The following is a 7344-nucleotide window of genomic DNA, read 5'->3' as shown; positions in this document are numbered from 1 at the left end:
GTGTTTATATATATTTTTCCTGGTTGGATACGGTTCACCTTTGCAAGAGTGAACTGTTAGCGATGGTATTTAATTTGGTGGTTGTAAGCATGATGAAGCAGAAATTTCTGTCTGATTACTATCAATTGAATAAAAAAAGCTTAAGCTGGATAAGTCTGAGGTACTCTTCCAAAGAAACCCAGTTCAACTCTGGCTACATTTCTGTTGTGCTTAAGATGCGATCGTACTTGCCCATGACAAACCGAGCAGCGACCGATTGAATGCATTCAAGTGAGCTGAAATAAACCCGGTAAACCGGATCCCACACAGGGCATCTATATTTTAGGGTCGAAATACGATCCTTGATATGCGACTTCTTGAACCTCGTTACTGACATGTTTGAGGTTACATTTTGAAAAAATCTAAAAGACCTAACCGCCTTCCCAATTACACTGCTTACTTGAGTTGACCACAAGGCGCCTTCAGAAAAGATCACTCCTATGTTTTTTAGGTTGATTTTGTTGTGATTTGTTCACTATAAAGAAAGTGCTCAAATATAATTTCTTTATTTTTTCAGTATAGCTTACGTGAATGCACTTACTAACAATCAAGGAGATCATATTACTCTTGCGCTATGTCTCTGTGCCTCTGACATCGCTCACAAGCTGTGCGGAATCCGCTTCACCAGAAACTGCATTGTATAATACCCAATCGTCCGCGAGCAGGCGTATTCTAGGTTGAACTCCAGTAGAAATATTATGAATAAAAAAAGAAGAAGTGGCCACAAAACAGACCACATTATCACTCCAGATGTAACAAAGACCAAGCCCGAGCGTGTTCTATTTACCACAACATTATGTTTTCTTAAAGCCAAGGCTTCCCTAATCCAGTTAATCACCCCAATGTCAATTTTTACAGCTTCAAGTTTTTGATGTTGTATGAAGCCAAATCAAATGTTGGACGCTTTTTGAAAATCTAAACTTATAGAGTCAATTTGACTTTCCTTGTTAAGTGCTTTGAAGGTATCAAAATAAAATTCAATGAACTGCGTCGTACATGAGGTAGTAAACGATCTGAACGATCATCATCCTGATGATCGTTCAGAAACACAGTTAAACTAAGGCGCTTCATTAAAGCTGAGTACTAGAAGTGTAAAAGTATCTTGCAACAAAATGAGGTAAGTAAAATCGGCCTCTACTTTGATACACAAGGTTTCATTCCACTTTTGAAAACCGGCACCACATTAGCAACCTTTCAATTACCGGGTAGTTGTTCCCCCTAAAGCGATTTAGTGCATATAATGTGGAGGTACTTTGCCACTTCGCCGGAACAGCGTTGCAACACTCGAAGAAAAATGTTACCAGGACCAGAGGCTTTTGATTTATCAAAATTGTCAAGCAGCTTGGCCATACCGCTAACAGAGAGGTCAACCTGCTTCACTGTAATATGCTCATTGCTAAAAATCTTTAGAGAAACAGGATCATGAGAAAGAAATACTGACTTGAAAAAATTATTAAATGCAGTAGCTTTATCAGCAATGTTGGTCACTAATGTTCCTTCGTGCAGCAAATTGGGAAGCCCTATTTTATATTTAGCGCTCCGTTTTTTGGGCTGCCAAAACTTTTTTTTATTTTAAAAGCCCGCCGTTAAACATTAAGTCCCTATCTTTCGACATTCATTCAATTTTAATATATACGACATTACATTTTTTAACCTGCAAAAATTGTTTGCAGATTTATTTCTGCAATGCTGCGCGTATGCTTCTCATCGTTTAAGAATCCTACGAATGACATATCAGTGATCCATGGCTTCTCTCTCTTTTTTCAATGTGCTGCTTAATATACTTGGTACATGAGAGTCAGTGAGCGCAAGAATCTTCAGCTTAAATACTAATCATAACTCAGTAACACTTAAGTCTTCGGCTAAACACACAAAAGGCAAGAGCGTCTTTGCAATTCAATACAAAGATTTCCGTAAAATCTCCCTTCACGAAAAAGAAATCTTTTTAGGCATGCTTTTTGATTGACAAGCAGATACAGCGCAGATAGCAACGACCGCGTGGTGATCATTCATTCCAGGAATAACACTTACGTTAGAGGCAATATAAGAAGTGTTACAAAATAAACCAAGAAGGTTGCATACCTGTAGGAGTCGGGTATGAGACGTGTTAGAGAAAGCCAAGCGTAGTTGTCATAGCTTTCATTTCGCAATATGCACTGCTATTAATGCTCCACGTAAATGTACGATTGATCCATGTCCGTTCTGGTAAATTTAAATCATCTTTAAGAAGAGTGCAGTTTGTAGAAAAGTGAAATGTGTTATGCGCAACTTATGCACAACGTCTGTGTGGGAAGTAGCATGACGACAAAGGGCACCGATGACGAAACTAGAACCGCTAGAACCATCCGACTGCGTGACACGGCGGCAAACGACTCAGACAAATTATTTTCAACACAAAGCTCAGTACTCATCAGTATATCACTCGCAAGAACGAAAACGCCACCACCGTGAGTTGATCTATCATTGCAATACACATTAGGAGATCCAGGAAAAGCTGCACTACCATTTACTGATACGTCGAGGCAAGGTTCAACTCCGATGATAACGTCAGCACGTAAAACATCAATTTAACCAGTGAATTATTACGCTTTATTTCGTAGGTTTTCTGCAATTTACAACTACAACAATACCACTACCTTCGTTTTTTGGGGGCAGGTTATGTACGTTTAAACGGTACTACTTTATGCAGTTATGAATCCCAAATAAATGGCTGACCATCTAAACAGAGCTTCTGATGAGAAAGCTTAACCGAGTGCTCGCCGTTTCTTTTTTTTTTAATTTGTGGATTTACTTACAGGGGCATATACCATTATTCATGACTTCACAAGAGTAGTCATCACTGAGTGCGAGGTCAATGTCTCTTAACTTACAAACACGTTTCTAAAATGATGTTTTTTTCTCGCAGTTAAAATGCCGCAGAATGACTCACCACCTTGAGTAAGTTTTCCTTTTATCCAAGCAATAAATTCTCTCGCCCCTAGAAACTTTTACAGCCATCTTGGTTTCAAGCAATCCCTGAATGACACGCTCTCGTTCTTCTGCCGGAACTTCTTTGCTTTTTTTTTTTTACCCTATATAAAGTCATGTTATATCGTCTACTGTGAAACTAAATGTCGTTAATCGTAACACAAATTGCTGCATTATCACCCAACATTGTTGGGACTGGACTTTCTTTTCACATTGACCGACTTGTGTTTTGCATCCCGCAATACTTTTGGGTTCATTTTTACAGCGTTTAATTGCCTGTCGGTTTGAACTGTGTAGTTGTCTAAAGTTTGGATGGTAAGCCACAATCTTGTCGAGTATTTATTTTTAATCTTCCAGAGGTGCCTTCACTTTTAGCGCTATTCGGCCCAGGGCTTAGCTCAATATCACCTCTTAGAAGCAATGCCGGCATACAGAATCCATCAGAAACCTCGGCAATACAAGCAAGCAGCATTTTTTGGGCAAGGATACACCACTAGGTACAGATAATTAAGTTAATATCTGAGCATATATAAAGGGTTTCGATCAACCTGCAGAGCGGAGAGCGGCAGATTACTCGGTTCCCGCGTGCCAGGGGGCTAGGTTGGGCATTTGAGTGATTAAGGTGGGGTCTGAATGCAGGTTGGACGTCCAACCTGCAGTTAGAGCCCACCTTTATCACTTTGCATATGCATACCTCCCAACAAAGTTCGAGCTTTCTACCGTACGCGGTTTGTCTATGCACTATAAAAGGCTCCAAAACGTTTTCACGTGTGAAACGATTAGAAGACGGCCCTTCAATGTTTAGTTGCCCACCAAAACCATCTCGAACGTGACTGCGCATGAAATGGACCGGCATAGCAGGTTCGAAGCAGCTTCGTCATCTTAGTCATAAAAACAGACCGTGCTGGTCAGCCTATGAATTTCTCGAAAAAATTTCGCCCTTTTGCACCGGGATTTGGAGTCAAGAGAATCGTGATCAGCATAATGAGGAATTCAGCCGGAACCCCGCTACTAATTTGCAGAGTCCGGAAACAACTGCTGTGTTTTACGACCACCCGCTTCGAGCGACGAGCGTTGAGTGCCATATGCCTCGGCTAATGGCAAGAAGGTCGGTGAAGAAAAAAGAAAACAAGAGAGCCTTCCTTTAACTGTTTTAATGGCGCCCCTTCTGCATTTTTGCCGACAAGATTATTTGAGTCCTTCAAAGATCGCTGAGCAGAGATTTTCTCTTTTCTTTTACTACCGGTTGGGAGGAGAGATGAAAAGAGCGTCGTTTATTTAACGCGTTTTATTCAATGGGCCCGCGGAGGTGGCCATCTCCTCATTAGAAACATAAAACACGAGGATGAGCGAAAACGAACGAATCGAATATATTATTAGGGTCATTCTCTCTCAAGTTGAACGAGCACGATGGCTCTGTCTGAACTTAAAAACAAAAATGTCGCAGAAGCGTTGGTTAGCAATACTCAGCTGTTCCAAATAAATACAAACAATATGCGTAATCCTGCCTGAAACTAACTAAAATAGTTTATTCTACAAGTCATAGAGGGAACTGAACAAGTCATAAAGAGAACTCCCGATCCTGAAAGGCAGTGGAATTTATACAGTGTCATCTTGCAAGTATAACGGTGTTATACTAGCAAGACACAAGCAGTCACGGGACGGTTGCGCGCAGTGCTCCTATATCAGAATACCATAGTAACTTTCGGATTTGCCATGACTTTTGTACCGGTGTTTTTTTACCACATGGAAAGGGTTTTAATTTCAACGAACCTAAGTCCTGCAAACGTAACTATAGGCTTCATAATGTTTCTTTTTTATGCCCTAATAACGAGGTACAAAGCTTTACGCGGAAGTAACGGACTCGGATAAATTTGCCAAAGCAAATGTCACTTTTTTCGGAATAAATAATACTATCTGGCCAAATTGGCCAGATAGTATTATTTGGCCAATTTGGAGTGGGCACGGCAACCGTCCGAGCGACAAGTTATCTAACATGCCCCTTCTTTTCGTCATACAACAGATGATGCTGCTGTGCACCGCATGTCCCGTTCCTGCGTTGGGGGCGGCAACCATCGTAACAAGAATTCCAAGGTCAAACCAAGCGCAAACGTTGCTACCGCACGTCAGGATCGGCTTATTGCACGGACATCAAGCAGCAACCATGACTCAAGGCCAGAGGGGTACAAGAGCACGGCCCGAAGCCGCTTTCGTCAGTGGGCACGGCAACCGTCCGAGCCACAAGTTATCTAACATGCTCCTTCTTTTCGTGATACAACAGGTTAGTGAAGGCGATTGCATATGCTTCAAATCTGACAACCGATGTATTATTGTTCTGTCGTGCCCACGAGTGTTTTTGCCTGCGCCTTGCAGTGTCGGGACAATTTATTCTTGCTTCTTTCTGGGGACGTCGAGTTAAATCCGGGCCCGGATACAACACTAGAAAAATTGATTAAACAAGTTCTTGAAAATCAAAAGCAAATGAGTAGTGAAATTAAAGAAGTGAAGGAACACCAGGTTACGTCCCAAGAAAGGCAGGACGAAATGGCTGCAAAGATCACCCGCCTTGAAACGGCTCTAGACGCCCTTCAGAAGAGCAATCGAGATATTGTTCAGCTACGGGGAACGGTTCAAAAGTTAGAAGAACTAGTTCACACCCAACAGACTAAAATAACAGATCTTGAAGATAGAGCTAGAAGAAACAACCTAATAGTATTTGGTATTACCGAAACTCGCAGCTAAACAGATGACCTGAAAACTAAAGTAATTAGTGAACGTTTTTGAACAACAGCTAGGCGTGACTGTGAACACGGTCGAGCGAATTCATAGACTTGGGGAAAAAAAATGAAGGTAAATGTCGGCCTGTCATCATGAAACTGTATGATTACAATGAAAAAGTTCAAGTACTCCAGAATTGCAAGAAACTGAAATGGTCAAAGATATCGGTGTCCAATGATTATTCGCATGCTACTTTGTACAAGAGACGGAATCTTTGGCAAAGGGCAAGTGAAGAAAGGTCCCGAAGATTACGCGTGAAGCTTGTACACGATAAGATGCAGATCGGTGTCGAGACGTTTATTTGGAATGATGCTTTTGGCTGTCGCGAAAAAGTCGCGGATTCACGGGGTTCACGGTCGGGAAATAAATGACGATCAAAAATTGAGAAGGAAGAATATCTCGGGCTTATTAATTTGAACGCGAGAAGCCTGGTTAATAAAGTGGATGAACCAGAGCACCTACTTTTAGTACATAATCCACATATTGTTGTAATTACTGAAACTTGGCTGCACGACCAGATAAGTGATTCCGAGCTTCTTCCGCCATCCTACAAAATAATTAGGAAAGACAGAGGATCCCCGTGGAGGTGGAGTTTCTATTATCTATAAGAATAACATAGCCTGCATCTTGATGGCCGACTGCGCTGATACTGAAAGCTTGTGGTGCAAAATGACGTTTCGTGGACATACCTATGTGATTGGTGGAGTACAGTGTAATCCACTTATAACGATACCAGATATAACGATATATCGCTTATAGCGATCAAATTTTTTAGATTTTATCGCTATTTTTTTAGATTTGATTTGATCCAGATATAACGATAATCGGCTATAACGATTGGATTTTGCGGTTTTCTCAATATCGTTATAAGTGGACTGCACTGTATATAGAGCTCCTGATTCCCCAACTGCGTTTCTGGAGGCTATTCATGATTACCTACAACAAAATGTGACCGATCACTCCATGATGATAGTTGCTGGTGATTTTAACCTACCCGGAGTTAAATGGGATGACTTAGAAGCAGGACCAACTGAAACCAACAATGGCGAACTTTTATTGGACATCGATTTTTGTGACAATCTCGTGCAGGTGGTTCAAGAACCTACTAGAATAACTGGGTCATCTAGTTCTATACTTGACTTAATTTTTGTCTCTGAACAATTGACAAATTATGAAGTAAGTCTCGAAGGCGGACTGTCAGATCACAAGATGGTGTTGCTATCCTGCAAAGTCGCAACAACGTGCAGAACCGCAAAGTGCTTAACCACGGAAGTGTATAACTTTAACAAAGCCGATGACTTTAGTATTCTCGACCATTTAGAATTACAACTTTCTTTTCTGGAGGGTGTGGAAGACTTAAATGAACTATGGAATCAATTTAAAAGTGTAGTTTTCTACTGTCTGGATAGATTTGTTCCAAAGAGTGTTAAGCGCGTGGCAAGACAAAACCCGTGGGTGACCCGAGAAATAATTCAACTCAAACGTAAGATAGCACGCAGTCGCAAGAAAAAAACTCGTAATACCACACTTATTCAAGACCTATCGCGTACCCTGATATGT

General features: G+C 41.1%; 1 pseudogene; it reads left to right on the top strand.

Moving 5' to 3' along the window:
- The first annotated feature begins 5002 nt into the window (after positions 1–5002).
- LOC121835610 lies at positions 5003–6898 on the top strand (annotated as a pseudogene).
- The last annotated feature ends 446 nt before the right edge of the window (positions 6899–7344 follow it).

This window comes from Ixodes scapularis, unplaced genomic scaffold (genome assembly GCF_016920785.2).
Source record: "Ixodes scapularis isolate PalLabHiFi unplaced genomic scaffold, ASM1692078v2 PGA_scaffold15__6_contigs__length_5221840, whole genome shotgun sequence".
NCBI lineage: Eukaryota > Metazoa > Arthropoda > Arachnida > Ixodida > Ixodidae > Ixodes > Ixodes scapularis.
Note: the sequence above shows the minus strand (reverse complement) of the source record. Positions and strands in the feature narration are given on the sequence as shown.